Genomic DNA, 17,856 nt, shown 5'->3' on the forward strand with positions numbered 1-17,856 from the left:
ACTCTTTTAATTATGTTCTCCAGCAACTAATATACTGGAGGTAATATATTCATCATAACTAGTAGCTCTGAAATGATATAGGCCATTCTGCTACTTTACTTCTCTGCTGCCGCATTTCCACCTTCTGCTACTTGTGGAGAATAGGCTTTATGCTTTAGTTATTCAAGGCCTGTCACAGGAAGAAGCTACACTATCTGAGGCTTGTTATCCGGTCCTGAGTTGCTACACTGGTGCAATCTCCTCAATACGTTCAAATCACCATGATTTGCAAATGTTGCCCCTGATCCTCCCCACTTTTCCTTTGCAACCCTTCAGAAATGAAGTTCCTTGACATTCTATTTACCAAGGCTCTGTGTTGGTTAATATATTTTAGGCTGTAACAAAAAGCCCTCCTTTATTTTGAAAATGTCCTCCATAGTAGAGGCATCTCCCAGAACTTTGATGAAATCTGCCATCCTTGCTTTCCATGTGTTGGATTGCAGAACAGCTTCCCATTTTGCCAGAGGGCAAAGCAGGCTTTCGTCCTGTTCATTATTTTTCTTTTTATCCTTGACCAACAAACGGCTTCAGTGTGTTATCTTAAAGGTCCAGCCTCATCTAATTGTCAGAGATTCACTCCAGTGCTTGTTAGGCGGCCTCCCTGCGCTGGGTGTGCCCTCTTTGACCTCTCTGATCAATACTTGCTCAGTCAAGTTCATGCATTCCAGCTCACTAAATACATCTACTGCGGTTGCCTTACCTCCTCCCCCCTTTGCAACCCTTTGCAAATGGACCTCTCTGACATTCTTATTTTGGAAGGCTCTGGGTTGGTTAATGTCTTTTGAAGTATGTAATGGAGGGCAGGGAGACAGCAGAGGACCGTTTTATCCCCAGGAAGTTGATATCTTGACTGTTTAGACTTCTGTTTCTTTTGCAAAGTGTATCAAGAGAACATTAGCAGAGTTGCCAAGGTTTACCTGGCAATTACATTTCAATAGTTTCTGGTTCTCACATTTCCCTTCCCTCCCTTACCCCCCCCATGTGGTAATCTATACATCCACTTCCTAGGCTTTAGACTGAATTTCAGCTCCTCTGGACCCTTAAATGCATACATTTTAAATGGACAGCTGAATAAACAAAGGATTGTATCCAAATAAGTTACACTCAGAGTAGGCCCATTGAAATCAATAAACCTAAGTTAGTTCACATCCATTAACTTTGATGGATCTACTCTGAGTATTGGGTCTGTCACCTGTTGTGAACACTTTTTCCCTGGATTCGCCACAGATCTCTGCAGCAACAAAGCTGGGACTTCAGGGCTGGGGTGAAGACTGGTTGACAATTTAGTCTTTCCCGCCATTGCTGCTGCGGAGATAAATATCTGGAGGGCACCAGGCTGGTGAAGTCTGTATTGCAAACTGCATCAACAGATTTCTTGGGCTTTCCACCAGTGCTGGGTCACTACCAAAGGGCTGACACCAAAGGAATGTGCCCTTTTGTTCACCACTCTGAGCAGCTGCAAAGGCAACACTGTTGGCTGGATTTTTATTTTCCCCCCCCATCTAAGCTGTAGTAAGATGTGGTTACTTAGTTCAAATATAACAAGTTTCAAAATATTTATAACATTTGACAGTAGATGGTTCAGTAACTGCTAAATTCAGTAATATTTATTGCAGGTCCTAATTTCCCTCCCGAGAGCTAGTGTGGTATAGTGGTTAAGGTGGTGGATTACAACCTGGGAGACCGGGGTTCGAATCCCCACATAGCCCTGAAGCTCACTGGGTGACCTTGGGCCAGTCACTGCCTCTCAGCCTCAGAGGGAGGCAATGGTAAACCCGCTCTGAATACCACTTACCATGAAAACCCTATTCGTAGGGTCGCCATAAGTCGGGATCGACTTGAAGGCAGTCCATTTTTTAATAAATTTCCCTCAGCCTATTGTTCCTCTTTCTTGGCTCTGTGCAGTCACACATATGGGTTCTGTGCACATATGAGTTCTGTACCTGTGCAGATCCTCAGTTTAGAGATTTCCAGAGCTAGTCTAGCATTTTGGTGGCCTACCCAACCTCACCCTCTGTGCACACTCAAGGAGGTATTATTCCAACCTTCCTAGCTTTAAAACCCCCCACTTTCTACTAATTTATTATTCCTTTCACAAGTTTGTTTATTTGTTACTTCTCTCTGTTACATTTTGTGTTTGATTTCCTTTGGTTCTCTCATGCTTCTTGGCTCAAGGAGATCCCCTGGGAACAGGTGCTATTTGTCACAATGCTAAGGCCTCCATTGTTCCACGGCATGTATACAGGAGCAGAATTAGAAAATTACCAAGTATGTTCATATGGAACCTTGGTGGAGGGGTTGAAGCAAATGCTTGCACTCACATAGAGGTCATTCTTGTGTGTTTGTTTCTTGTGCATTTGTCTTTCTTGCAGACTGGTCAATGGTTTAACAGGGACAAAGAACAATTTTATCTATCTATGATTCTGAAAGAGTGGAAGGCCTGGTCTTTTTGTTTTCGGAAGAAGAGTCCTTCACTTTTCCCGTTGCATTGTGGTGGAAGTGGCATTTAGGTGCCTTCTTCCTCTCTTTACCTCAACTGTCCCTTTTTGTCTGGATAAATAGCATTTTAACTTCAGCCACCATCTTCCCCCTCTTTCCTTCTCCCTCCTCGCCAGGTCCCTTGCACTTCACCAGCATTAAATTCATCATTCATTTTTTATGGTTTTATACATAGTGGTAATTTATGTTTTCAAATAGATTGAGGTCACACCTTAACGGGTGGGAAACAGAGTGTTCTGTGTTCAAACCAAAGGCATGTTCGTACCATTAAAGGGAGATGTTTTGGATCATTTTAAAAGCCTTAAAAGTAGTAGAAAGTGGCATTAAAATAAAATTTGAGAGATGTAATTACACCTAATCATACCATAAAATAATCAATACCGCATTACATTATTTCTGACTTCCCCAGTTATAGCTTTTTTGGCGGGGGGGGGGAGAAGCTTTTGAATATTGATGAGAAGGGTCACCGCCAACTCTCCGAGGTCTAATGGAGGTGGAATTAAGGTAATGTCCTCTTCTATTTTATCTGTGTGTAAGGTGTGCTTTCTCCTTCCCTCCAGCTGGAGAGATAGCATGGCAGCCAGAGGCAATACTGTGGTAACATTTGATGAGCAGAGATTATCCTGTCAGTAAGTGCTGACTGGGAAAGCAGACTCGGAAGAGCCACTCAATTATACACATCCACAACCTGGGAGAACTGATGTTAATGTCAACAGAGATCATTAACAGCTCTGGAGACCTGAGATGAGAGGGATCCAGCACCTTCCAATTTGGCCAGGACAACGTTGGCTTTGGTTCCTTTCAGGGCTGCCCCGAGACATTTTGCTGCCTGAGATGAAGCAGCAAATGCTGCCCCTTCTTCTTCCTCCCCCCCCAATCAAGGTACATAATATCCAATGGCGCCTGAAACAGAAAATCACACATGCACATCTCCCCCTGGGTTAATCAACTCAGAATTTCCTTCCTCTTTGTGACATCCAAAACCAGCTACCTCTGACAGCCACCTCACTCATCCTAATGATAGGACCAGCCCTGCTTCTCTCCCCCCAGCCCCCCGTAGAGCTTTAGGAGAGATCTTTATATGCATCTTTTATTTGTGTTGTGTGTTTGTGTCTTTTAATTATAACCTTAATTTGCCCAGCTTTTGAAGCAAACTGGAGTATACAGTTTGTTACACCACTATCTGTTTCCACCCAAGAGAGGAGCGAGAGCATTTCAGTGGGTAAAAGCCAATTCTGCCAATGCCTCAGGAGGATAGGAATTCAGCCACCTGTACATTCTCCCATTGTGAGATAGCAGGGCAGGCTGTGAGGAAGTAGGATAGACCCAAAGTTTCTGGCAGAATCATATGCTCTGTACCTTTTTCATGTGCTCCAAGCCATGTCTTTTTGGGGGGAAAGGGGTTTAGAGTGTACAAATGATGACTGGAAAAATGTAAGTGGAAGCCATGTCAAATTTTCTTGCTGTGATACAGGGGAGGGCTGTTGCCTTCATGCCCAGCTTGTAAGCTATCCAGAAGCACCTGACTAGCCACTGTCAGCAACAGAAATGCTGGATTAAATCCACCTTGCTCTGATCCCCACAAGATCTCTGAACCACTTGGTGTCCATCAGAATCAGTAATGAAGTAGCTGCTAACCCATGTGGTGAGATCAGACACAGGAGCCTTTCTATATCGTACAGATATCTTCAGTGGCTGTTAGTCATGAGGTCTACATGCAAGCTCAGAGTCAAGATGCAATTATTGCCAGCTACTGGGGAGGAATAATGGAAGAAGGCTCATGCCTTTGTGCCCTGTTTCTCAGCTTCCCCTTGAAGGCATCTGATTGGCTACTGTGGGAAATAAGATGCTGGTCTAGATGAAACTTTGGACTGTTCTAGCAGGTCATATAGGCCTATCTGCTTACTCCATCCATGCGCTGTGCCCATCTACAAATCTGTTATTACTGGACAGCCATTTATCTGAGTGCCGTATCTCTATCCCTGGTGTGTGTACGTGTGTGGGTATTTGTGTGGGTCGGTGGGTATGAATTTATTAAATTTATATCCCACCCTTCCTCCTAAGGGAGCCCAGGGTGGTAAGTATACAAACAATAAAACAATCTGAACATCTTTAAAACATTTAAAAAACAATTCCAATACAGACGCAGACTGCAATAAAGGAATCTCCTTAAAAGGCTTGTTAGAAGAGGACAGCCTTTAGTAGGTGCTGAAAAGACAACAGAGAAGGTGCCTGCCTAATATTTAAGGTGAGGGCATTCCAAAGAATAGGTGCCACAACACTAAAGGCCCGATTCCTATGTGTGGAAGGGACCTCCTGATAAGATGGTATCTCCAGGCAGCCCTCACCTGCAAAGCACAGTGATTGGTTGGGTTTATAAGGGGTGAGATGATCTTTCAAATGTATCTGTGTGGGTGTGTATGGGTGTGTGTATACACACAAACATATACATACATTAATTTTATTATTTCAGTTAAAGAATCCCTGCCTTCCCGGAAAAAAAAACAAGAAAAACCCTGAACTACATTATTGCATTTATCCATTTCACCTCATAGGCTATCCTCACATTACAGCACTCATAACAAAAGCGCAGATAATGAGCATCGCCCGTATCACTGGCATAAATAATAAAGAATGAACATAATGTATTTTTAAAAGTTCCCCTTAATGCAACACCAGCACAGTGCTCCACCCAAATAAATGAAATTATTACCATCTTCCAGAAAAAGCAAAGCAAAGGGGAAGGGGGAAATGAAATTATGGTCATTGCTGGAAGGAAAATGTGCTATGGGACTCTTGTGCAACCTGGTTCTTTTCCTAAATACCATGAAGTTCCTCGATTCAAATCTGCAGCCTCTATCCAGAAATCCTTAGGTGGCCTCAGGCAATCCACTATCTCTTCGTCTCAGCTATATGGAAATCATCATCCCTCTTTGCCATGGATAGTCCCTGTTGTCCAGTCTCTGTCCTTGGTTAAATTACTGCTCCTGTTTTGTCCCTACTTTTCACATTTTGGGAATGCCTTGCTAAGGTGGTTGTTGTTGTTGTTTTAGTGTTATTTGCTATCGTGTCCATTTCCTGGTTCAGGAAAGGCTACGCACTGGCTCCTGAGGGAGCTGTTGCTTCAGCAATAACCCAGTTCAGACTGAAAGCTTATATAGTTGAGCTGGAGGCTTCACCCCTTCCTGGTCTCAGCCAGGGTCTTATCTGGGCAGGTGCTTACACAAATTTCCACTCCTCCCAAACAGATGCATGCCAGTGACCCTGAAGCTCCTCCCTAGTGTGCCATCTCTTCTGCTGTTGTGGCCTTGGGGCTAAAGATGGGAGGGTCCAAGAGGGGAACTCAGGCAAACCACTGTGGAGACCTCTGGTCCTGTGACTGGAATGTCTGATCCCAAAGACTCCACAGGGATACTGACTGTACATGAGTCTGCAGCGGGTGGAGGGTTCTGCTTTTCCTCCAGGAAGACCCGTTTCCAGATCTGAGCCCCAGGGTCTCTGGATATTAAATGCCAAACTGGGAGGGATAGAGACATCTTGTCTCTAATGCACATGCATGTATTCTAAGTGTGTGTCTGTGTGTGTGTGTGCTGTGCAGCCTGCTCTTCCGCATGCTGGTGAGGATTGTAGGATAATTATGTTCTGCATCTCAGATCTAAAGAAGAAACACCTTTTTGGCTTTTTAAACAAATGTTGAACTGAGGAGGTGGGAAGGAGTGTCATATTCAGTGAAGTCATGGAAAGATATGCAATGTCCAAAGAGGAAGTGATCAATTACTTGCTAAAATGGTGGAGTGGGCCTGACTTTGGTAATGTATGTATAAACATTTCATAATATATGTATAAGAAGGGGCCTTTTCTGTGGCAGTACCCTGATTTTGGAATGGCCTCCCCCAAGGAAGCACATCTGACACTGACATTACAATCTTTTTGGTGCCAGGTTAAGGTCTTGCGTGGGCATTTTAGATTATGCTTTTAGTCAGAACTTCCTTCTTTGCTCCTTACTTTTATGTTTTTAGCCTGTTTTTAAATGTGTTGCTTGTTGTTGGGTTTTGGGTTTTGATATTGTATTCATATGTTGGGTTGATCAGTTTCGTTACAGCTTTGTACAATGCCTTGGGATTTTCTGATGAAGAATGGTTAAGAAATACTCTAAATAAAATGTAAAACAAAAAAGCAAGCAGCTTATTTATTTATTTAATTACGCTTTTAAACCGCCCTATAGCAACAAGCTCTCAGGGCGGTGTACAGCAAAATAAAACAGCTTAGGGATGGGGAGGAGTCCGTATTCCTTCTAACTTTTCTTCTGTGGGTGGATATAGCTGTCCATTAACCAAGCAACAGCTTGCCATGCTGGGGTGTACTATCATGCCCCCGCCAGATGACTTCTCTTCCAAAGAGGATCTGGCCAAGGATGGTGGAGTCCCCAGACACTCAAGAACAGCCCCGAAGAACAGCCAAGAAGGAGTCAGGACCCTCAAAGGAGACTGGCCAGAATCGCTCTCCGCAGAAAGAAAGCTTGGCTTTGAAAGCAGAGGCAGAACAATCCCTGAGTGCCCAGGAGCCACAGCGCCTCAGAGGCAGACCTTCAGATTCAGGAGGAGTGCTTGGTTGCAGAGGAGGACTCCTCCAGAGTAAAGGGTTACTTAGGAGAAGGGCCCTCCTAGAAGGAGCTGCAGCTGAGCCTGGGGTGGGGTTCTGGCAGCTCTGGCTTGAAATGGCAAGGATGGGAGAGTAAATGACTTGTTACCAGCTCTGTGTCTTGTATCTGATCCTGACCTTTGGCTTACCTGGACCTCAGACTGCCCTCAACTTGCCTTTTGCCTGAGCCCTTGTTGGAACCTCTGCCTGCCTGGAATTGGACCTTGGACTGGCCTTGGCCATTGTTGCTGCCTGTTCCTTGGTTATCTGGAATGCCCCTGCGTCATAGGACCCAGGTAGGACAGGACCAAAGCAACCCCCCAACCTCCCTCTCCTGAAAGACTTGTGACTTCAAACAGGCTAAATCTCCATCTGGTCTGTCACTCTGTCTCTTACAGCAGTTAGCCAAACATACCTTGGAATGGCGGAGAACTGGCAGAGAGAGCCATCCCCTGCTGTTTGTTGTCTCCCATCCTCGTCACCAAGCACCTTGAAAATCAGAGAGATTCACTGCCTCTGAACATGGAGGCTTCATTCCTAGCTGTCGTCTCAAATAGTCAGAGAATGCTAGGCCTGCTTTCCATTAACGGGTATAAAGAAAAGTTCCACTAGCTAGTGGCTGTTGCAGTGTCCTGTGGCTGTGAATTTCAGTGAAGTCACACAACTGGCTACCTCCTCTCTAAACTTTGTAATATCCTCCTTTAACTAAACATGTTCCCCTCCCCCCCCCATTTTCCATGGGAAGAAGTGTGGGGCATTCTTCTGGGCAGAATGCATGTACAAACGGGGCAGAAGTAAAGCATGCAATATCCTTGCATGAATTTTTCGTGTTCTTTGCCATTGTTTATGTGAAAATAGCCTTGAATGCTTAAACCGACAAGGGAAAAAGCATGTCGGCATGCTGGCTGAGTGCAGAAGGATAGGTCTATTAAGCCAGGGCCTGACAGAGAAGGAGATAAAGTACTGGGAGGCTTCCAGAGGCCGCCACACAGATCAGGTGTCTCCGTTTAAATACAGATCCATCTTCTTGATCAGGGCCAAGTAGGCAGATTCCCAACCTGAAGGCTTCAGTGCCTGTTAGGGACTCCATACTGGGCTTGTTAGACACTGGGAGGAGAAGAGGGAAGGGATTATAGTTTTTCAGTACTTTTCCTACCCCTTGCAAGATGCAGCCATGGTTTCACTCACTCACTCACACTCTCTCTCTCTCTCTCACACACACACACACACACAGAGAGTTGAAGGGGCAGCATAGGAATGCACAAGTCACAGAAGGGGTGACTTAACAGTGGAAGCCTAGAAAGGGGACAGCAACACTCATTCTTCTCTTCCTCTTCATGCATCCTGTAATGTGTGAAATTCAGGACCGGCAGATTCCCAGGAAAATCTCCCCATGGAGTGGGAGCTTTGCAAGGCTCACGAGAGAAAGGGGGTAACAGTTTAGAAAGATAAGTACCTGATACAGGCTTGGGGCTGGGCAAGAGCTCCTGCTGATTCGGCAGAATCTACCTTATGGGAAGGGAGAGCCACAGAGCCAAAGGGCCCTCAGGAATTCTGTCAGCAGCCAAGGCAGCTGCTCTCTCCCATGAATGGCCCGTCCGTGTCACATTCAAGCTCACAGCTGGGAAGTCACACTCTCCTTCGGAGCACAGGGGAGATGATTATTTATTAATGTCCGGAGCGCTGCCATCTTGCTGCCTCATAGGGCTAATAAACGCTAAAGTGAGTGAGATAGCCGAGACAGCAGAAAAATAACAGCGCCTGAACAAAAGAGGTCTGGAACCGGTGGCTCAGTCTGTGAGCAAAAAAGTGAGTCTTGTATTGAAACCGGCCAGCATTGTGCCCAGGACCTACTTCAGCTCTCTTCCCCAACCCCAACGGGTGCCCCATCCAAGCTCTTTTGCTCAGCACTTCAGAATGCAGAGGCAGCCTGTTACAGGAAGGGCAGCCGCAGCAGCAAACTCTCCTCATTGGTCAAGTCGGGAAGATTTTATAGGTGTCTAGCAGAACCACATGACCCACTTGAACCTATGACCGATCTATCCGTTTTATGTGTAATCCCTTCTTTCTCCAGAGTTTGGTGGAAAGAGAGACAGGTGGAATTCCTGCCGGTGGCATCTCTCAAGTCCCAGATTTAGTTCTCCAGCTCTGTGAGAGATTTGGATTCTAATTCCACCTCAACCATTAATTCATTGGCTGGAAGGAGGCTTTGGGGAAATAACTCTTTTAGTATTAGGTGTACATGTTGTTCCAAGGATTGTAAATCCCATTATATAGAAAGAGAGGTGCTGTGCTATTGCCGATATGCCCCAGTTTGCCCCTTTCAGACTTGCCTCTCTCCTATAGGCTCCCCAGGGCAGATATCTGGGAACACTTCTTTGTTAAGACAAAGCAGCACACTGTCATTGCTGGAAAGATGTGGGAGGATGCCATGGGCCTGGCCTGGCCCCACTAAGTCCTGAAATTCAGGGGGAAGCAGTATTCTGAAGCACATCCTCCTATATCTTCAAAATGGGGAAAATATTTATAAATTCACCAATTAAATGTTTGTTTTTTAAAAATCACTCAAAGTTCAATTTCAGTTTTAAAAATGTTTGAAATTCAGGTAAGTTTTGGTATATTGGGACGGAATTCCTAATGCATGCCCTCCCCAAAATATCATACTGGCTCTAATCCTATGCTCTGTATTTCTCCCTGGTTTCCAGAACCTCACCAGAGCATGTGGGATGGTGCATATGTGGGTGAGAAATGAAAGATGCTTATGGGGAAAACAGGTCTTGAGGGTTCTGGCAAGCATGTGTATGGCCAGGAGACACCTTCAATGCCAGGTTTACGGAAGATGACCAAGGAAAGGAAGCCAAGCCTCGGGTGTGGCATGGTATGGAGCAGATCAGGGTGTAACTGACAGTGTAGGCAGGAACAGAGCGCAGAAGAAACAGGGATGTGGAATATGGGTTGGGAACAACCCAGGATAAAAACAGAAAGCTTGGTCCAAAAAAGGAAGGAAATAACAAGGTTATCATTAGGGATTGGGGGGAGGAATTCGAGTCAGTTCTCATTTAAAGCCAAACCTATCAAATTCACGCTTTCCAAAACAATATGGGAACCAAAACTTAGCCATCCCTGAAAATTCACTTACCTGAATTTTGTGATGCAGTTCTTCAACCAAACTATGCATATACTAGGGAATAGTGCGCATAAAATGAATATATTAGTGAAAAATAACAATGCCATATTAGGAGAAATCTTGCAAAAAGTGTATGTTAGTGAAAACTGCATACAAAAACGTGTTAGGAAAAAGTCACACAAAAATGCTGAATAATTTTCAGAAAGATTTTTTTAAAGTGAATTGCTGCAGAAATGTGGAAGGCTGAATTTAGGATTGAGAAAATGAGATACCTAGAGAACCAAAGCTGACAGATCCTTCTATCCCTAGACAGACAGACAGACAGACAGACAGACAGACAGACAGACAGACAGACAGACAGACAGACAGACAGACAGACTTCAGTTGGTCAAAATTATAGCAACTTGGGCTACTGATGGGGACTGGCAAGTACAATCACATTACACCACTGCTTCATCACTTGCACTGGTTTCCCCACTATTTCTTAGCCAATTCAGAGTGTGGGTTTTAAACTTTAAAGCCCTTAATGCCTAGAGGGCAGGTTACATGAGACAGCACCTTCTCCCCTATGTTCCCGTCCAGGCTTTAAGATCTTCATCAGAGACCTTTTTCCAGGTTCCCTCACCTAATGTGGTAAGACAGGTGGCTACCAGGGAGAGGGCATTTTTAATGGTGGAGTACCAACTGTGGCATGCCCTCCACCAGAGAGGCTCGCCTGGCACCTACACTATTGTCTTTCAGGTGCCAAGTGAAGACCTTTCTAGTCTCACAGGCTTTTTCAAAAGCTAATATATATATATAGGATCTTGTATTAAAGTTGCCCCTACGAAATGTGCTGATGCAAAACTTTTAGCTTCCGTTTCACGCTGTTTTAAATGTTTTGTATTGTTCAGATTTTTATAATTAGTTTATTGGTTTTAACATGCTGTGAACCACCTAGAGAACACAGTGGGATAGCTTGGATAGCTAATAAATAAAAATAGAAAATAAATATTACAGCCATGACTGATATTGCCATTGGAAACAGCGGGCCCCACATCTCATCCTCACCCTTCCTCATCCACACAGTGACACACCATGCATGACATCACACTGTGTTGCAGGTTTTCCCGCTGTGGCTCCACTATATTGGCTTGCAAGGGCAGGAAGACTCTTAGCATGGCAATGTCACCCCACAGATTTTTGTATTACCTAAAGGAGGAAGATGGCTGCTTCCTTTTCAGCTTCGTTAATGTCTACTCCCAGGCTAAGGAACAGTACTCTTGATAGCCAGTTCCATAAAGCCGTGTTTTAGGATGCACAAATAATCAAACAAAATTATGGCTTAAAAGAAGAATGGGGAACCTGTAGCCCTCCAGCTGTTGTTGGTTTCCCAACTCTCATCAGCCCAGTTAGCAAGCATGCATAGCTAATTAAATGTGCTGCGCTGTCCCTTAAACAACAGTCCAGCTTCCATACACACACAACAACCATTTCTCTTGGACAAAGAGAAGCCCTGTTGCTGCAGCGCTTTTCCCCTTCCAGGAAGCTGTATAAAACCCTGTTAAAGAAACGTGTTACATTACCAACACTTGTGTACAGCTTGAATTCTGCAATAAGTAAAAGACACACCGTGGAAATTTAGGCTTCTCTTTAATCCTTCATTTGTCTGTTTTCCCAAGAAGGTAGTCTAGCCAAAAAAAATGAATAAACAACTGGGGGGGGGACCCTCTGGGAACACAGTTGAGATCAGTCTGCCAACACCAAAGATGACTATGCAGTGCGGGGGCAGAATTTGGCCCAAGGAGCCCAAAGCAAGCGTTGCCTTTTTGCAAAGGCCCTATGGAAGTGAAGGATTTCGCAAGCCCTGATAGTAGCTTCAATCTGAGGTGCTGTGGTATCTCAAAAGGAAGCAGAGATCAGAGAGAAGTGGATAGTGGGTCCTCCAAGGAACAGATGAAGAAGGTATCATGCCAATCTGGAGTTGCCCTCTGTCTTCTCCTCGCTCTTGGCGGCCGGGGAAGTGCCAGCGGGGTCCTCGGAGCTGCTAGTTTCAGGCAGAACTTTGTATATTTGTGATTCAGCGTTTAAAATTCTGCTCCAATGATTGCCTTCTGCTCTCAGTTGCACAATTTAATTCCTTTGCATCAATATGGTGTAGTGGCTAGAGAGTAGGTTACTTCCACACCATATGTTTAAAGCACATGGCTTCCCCCAAATAATCCTAGGACCTCTAGTTTACTCCCAGCACTCTTAAACTACAGTTCCCAGGATTATATGGGGGAAGCCATATGTTTTAAATGTGTGGTGTGGATCTAAGCTGGGAAGACTTGGGGTCAAATCCCCACACAGTTGAGGAGGAGAAGAATTATTATTTAACAATAATGTATTCTGCTTGGCTAGTCATGAAGTGGGTATGTGGAATTCCTGTGTCTCGCTGTCTGTGCACTGGGAATCTCAGTCCACACCCATATGCTCTGTTTGCCCTCTGACATTTCACCTGATATTGCCCATATACCTTCAAGCATGGTAGCAATTTCTGCTCTTGCAGACCGCACCCCCAGAATTGCAGCCCTGGCTTTGATCAGGCTGATGAATCAACTAAAGCTTTCACTGCAGAATGCAAATTAAAACTTGACCCTGCCCCCCTGGTAGTCAGTGGGGTTGACAACAATCAAAATCTCTGTGGTTTACAGCACTATAGATGGGGAAGGCTGGTTTTATTACTGTAGACAGCAGAAGTGAGTTGGCTTCCTTCTGTGCACCAATGGGGGGCAGGAGAGGAACCGGTCCACTGTTTTTTGCTACTTTTTGATAACAAGTCTCAAAACGTTTTTAGCCATTTATTTGGATAGTAATATGAATTTTGACAGGATCCTGTTTGTTCTCAACCTCTTATTAGGTGCAGCTTCAAACATTCGAGATGGGAGAAGCAGCTTTGATCGAACAAAATAAGTTCCAGTCGTCCTGACACAGGTGATCGTAAGGATTGTATTGGGGCTGATGGAGCCATGAGGTTGCATCCAATAAAGTCCTACTCACAGTACTCACTGAAATTATTCAGCCTAAATTAGCCACGTCTGTTAACTTCTGAGTAGGATTAGCATTGGCTACAACCTCTGACATCCAGGTTCTTTGTGAAGTATGATGTCTTGTTTGTTTCAAATATAACAGAGTTACATTCAAGCCCATTGAAGTCTGTGGGTTTTTCACTGGTGTGAGCCTTTTTCAAAGGGGGAAAAATATTATCTAATTCTGGAACAATCCCAAGGGGCCATTCATTTCCTTTCTGCTGCCTCCACTTGGCAAGAGTAGTTTGCCAAACATCTTTTTAACTGTGGCTGTTTCCCATTCACCCCTCCCAGAGTTGTAGTAATGGACTAGAATAGATTACATCCAGATCTGACTTGGCCCTGATCACCCTTACATTATATTAATAAGGGAGTACAAAGGGGAGCCACATTACTGTAAAGGACTTGTTGATAGGGTGTTTCCACAAATGATGCTGCAAACAGTGTCTGGATTTCCTGTGTTTGTAAATTGGTCGGAAGTGACGCATTGATCCAGAACATTTAATTTCAAAAAGGTGCTCTCTCACTCACTTTTTATACCCTCAGGTAGCCAGCACTACAGCTCAGGGTGCCATTCTGACCTCAGGGGCTCTCCATTTGCCACCCTGGGCTCCTGCTGGGAGGAAGGGCAGAATAGAAATTTATTTATTTATTATTTGATTTATATCCCGCCTTTCCTTCTAGCAAATAATAAACAAACAAACAAACAAATAAATAAATAAATAAATTTGACCCTGGTCTTAAAATCATCCTACTCTTATTATGCGGGGTGGGGGGTAAGAATGCTGATAGTAGATTTTTTTTCTCAGTTTTTTTTAGTGAGAGAGAGAAAAAGAGTTGGAGATGATTTGAAGAGGAATCACCACTCCTGATACGTCCACTCATCCCATTTTCATTTTTGTTAAACAGGAGTTGCAGGTTTTGTGTTTTTAAAAACTTGTGCAACCTGTTTGACTGCAAGAAATAGTGGGATGAGACAAAGAGGTGAGAACCCCTCTCCCCAAACCACTTCCAACACTATTTAAAAGTAGTGTTTGCCTCCAGCCTCAGTTACTTTCTCAAGAGCTTCTGACCCAAGCATGAAGCAAGGTTCACCAGCACTTTTAGGCCCTTTTTGGATTTTTTGAGCAAGTGCTGTGGGCACTACCCCCCTCTGGTCACTTCTCTCTCTGATGGGGGGGAGAGACAGAAGGAGAGAAAACACACAAACAAACACAGATCCAGTGGAATTAATCTTGCGAAGCACATAGAGCAGAAAGAGGAAGTGGGAAAGAGTGTTATACTTCCAACTTCCTCTTTCAGCAATACATACCTTTCAAGGGAGAAAAGGGTATGACCAAGGGGGCGGTGGGAGTGCTCAGGGGCTTCATGGGTACCAGGGAAAGACCTTAGAGGCACCACGGTGATGACCCGCGGTGAACAGCAACAGAAAACTTGGGTAGGTTTTCCACTTGGACATGTCATTTGTCTTGGCTTGTGCAAAAGTATTTGTGACAGATGTGCAAGAAGGGAGAAGCCCACTAAAGCCTGGCCAAGGAAGCCTTTGCCTTGCCATGGAGTGATCCAGTGGGTGGAGCCTATGTGGCACAGCCCTTCCACTTCAAAATATAGCCCATGTTGATCTTTAGTTATGGACCATGGCTAATAAATATTTTCATCTGTCCTAAGAACGCCCTTTAGATGATGACACATCCCTTGTGAACTTTGTAAACACAGGACAGAAGTGCAAGAAAAGAGGGCTGGCCTTACCATGAGGCAGAGTGAGGCAGTTGATCCGAACAGCAGATCTGGGGTGTTACGAAAATAAAATATATTGATAATTATTTTATGATTGTTGTATATTTACTGCTGGGGGGGAGGCACTTGTGGGATTTTCTGCCTCAGGTGCCAAAATAAATAGACTAGCCATGGACAAGGCGGCTGGAGGGGTATTTGCTGCTCTCAATCAGCAAAATGTCTTGGGCCAGCCCTACAAGAGAGCCAGGTTAAACTGAACATAAAGTCCTCCAAACACTCTATTCACGAGCATTGCTTGTGAAATTAGCCTACCCTTATTCAGGCCTTCTGCACCAGAGATCATAATACGCTCTTAACATCACTTTTTCTTTGCTTGTTTGTTTTGTTTAAAAAGCATATTTATTCTTTTGTTGCACCTGGTGAGAATAGCAGAATATTGCATACTTTCAATTTTACAACAAGAGTAGATATTAGAGTGTTAAAGATCAGCATCATGGCAATGGATGGAAATTGAAAAAAATCCATGATGACCTGTGTGTGTGGATGAGGAACAAAGAGGAAAAACTCTTATTTATTGTAGAGTGATTGAGATGCAACCGCCTACCTTTCCATTTACAACTTTATTCAAGGCCAGCAAATGTCACTAAAAGACTCCCATGGCCAGCAGGGGGCGCCTTGGTAATGCATTATTCATTCTTTCAGGCAGTGGTATATCTCCCCCACCTCCTCATTCCCTTCACCCTCCTCTCTCTCTCTCTCTGTCTCTCTCTCTCTCAACTGAAAGAACAGTCTGCCAAGGAGATCTGGTACAAGCCATCAAAATATTTTGGCAGCTCTGCAAAGTGACAGTTTAAACGAACACAAGAGGGTGTTTAACCATTTAGGGGTGAAAGGAGAGCACAAACATACGGGGACAGCTTAGCTTTTCAAAAGTTGTCGGTGCTTGGGAGACATTCCCCCCCCTCCCCTTATCCTATATTTCTGGGTCAAATCTGTGAGCTTTAGTTATTCGCCCCCTTGGTGCAGGCATGTCCTCTTTGATTACTTATCGCTCTTTTCTGCAATGGCGTGCCACCTGACACCACACTGATTCAGGTGCAGTAGTCACAACAGCCTGATCATTAGCACAACCTTCACCTACTTGGTACAGCTCCCATCAGCCTCTTCCAGCACATTGTGAGTTGTCATCCAAAACATCTGGAGGGCATCAGGTTGGCAAAGCTGCATTAGATTCCACACACATACAGTTGCTGCCTTCTGATAAGTTTTTAAAAATATTGATTGGCTCTTGCACTTTTTCTCCCTTATCTGCAGTTCTCAAAGTGTTCCTTAAACACTTAAAATTGTGCCATCTCTCACCATCTCCAATGCAGTTAACTTTCAGAGGGGAAATTGAGGCACAAATTGGGGGCTGTGGCTTTCCTGCCAAGGTCACATAGCAAATCAGGAGTGAATTCTAAGGATTCTAAAGGCCTCAGTTTGGTTTGGTCACTAACAGAATGCCATTTCCTTGTTTTCAGAATAGCATTAACATCTAGGGCAGGCCAGAACAATATATTTATTATTTATTTATTACATTTATATACTGCCCCATAGCCGAAGCTCTCTGGGTGGTTTACAGCAATTAAAAACAATAAAAACAAATATACAAATTGTAAAACAAAAAAACCCACAAAAAACAATTTAAAAACACAATTTTAAATAAAAAAAAAAACAATTTAAAACACATGCTAAAATGCCTGGGAGGATATATGACCAACTAAACTGAACAAAACCCAACAGCCACCTATTGTAGTCTGGGAGGTGCTGAGAAATATAACCATCATTTTTACAATTGGAGGCATTCAGTAAAACAGTGTTTTGAGCTGTATACATGGCTTCCTGTGGGCTGCATTCAGCGTGATGAGTCACATCAGTTGCATAGGCCTGGGTTTGGGGACACAAAAGATCATTTTGGAACGGAAGGAGAGCCATCTGAAACTGTACCTTATGCCAAGTCAAGCCATTGGTCCATCTCGCTCACTATTGACTACACTGACTGGCAGAAGCTTTCCAGGGTTCCAGACAAGGGTCTTTCTTAACCCTATCTGGAGATCCCAGGGATTAATGACAGGCCCTTCTGCATATCTATCACTGAGCTATCTGGTTCTGTCATTTGTAAGAATAATAGGGAAATGTAGGGTTCATCCGTCCAAGCTTTCCACATTTAAAGCTGGAGGAATTTGCCTGGGGCTGGTCTACAGAGTTGCCTCGCCGCACTTTTCCCAGAAATGGATGCAGTCTTAAGGTGCACCTTACCTGTGGTATCTGCACAAGGCACAGCTGAGAAAGAACGGAGCTGTTGAGTTAAAACCCAAGTGATCATGCCTAATGTAACCATCATGGTAGAAATGCCTTGGAGAGACAACAGCTGAATCCTCAGACATATGCCTTCTGTGTAGGAGATCTCAGATTCAACCAGTGATATCTCTAACTCTTAGAGCCTGAAAAGATCTCTGAGATGTTAGAGAGCCACTGCAGTCAGAGAGTAGACCAGGGGTAGCCAGATATTGTTAGACTCCAACTCCCATAGGAGTCCAACAACATCTGGAGGGTACCATGTTGGCTACTCCTGGACTACACCATATTGGTTTGACTGCATGAAGTGGTTTCTTATCTTGCAGTAACTTAAGACCTCATCCATTGAGGTGGTATCCTATAGTGGGAGTCAACTGTGGCTGAATCACATTGCTTTTACCCTTTTCTCCTTCGAACAGACTGAGA

General features: G+C 44.2%; 1 protein-coding gene across 1 annotated transcript in view; it reads left to right on the forward strand.

The window, feature by feature from the left end:
* Positions 1-7,181: 7,181 nt before the first annotated feature.
* The window catches only part of CASZ1 (castor zinc finger 1), a 416,252-nt gene continuing 405,577 nt past the window's right edge, over positions 7,182-17,856 (forward strand). Inside the window, exons 1-2 of the mRNA XM_061602125.1 lie at positions 7,182-7,475; positions 13,188-13,261. The gene's annotated coding sequence lies outside the window, so the exon portion shown is untranslated. The remainder of the gene's footprint in view (positions 7,476-13,187; positions 13,262-17,856) is intronic.

Source organism: Rhineura floridana, chromosome 18 (genome assembly GCF_030035675.1).
Source record: "Rhineura floridana isolate rRhiFlo1 chromosome 18, rRhiFlo1.hap2, whole genome shotgun sequence".
In the NCBI taxonomy this organism is placed as follows: Eukaryota; Metazoa; Chordata; class Lepidosauria; order Squamata; family Rhineuridae; genus Rhineura; species Rhineura floridana.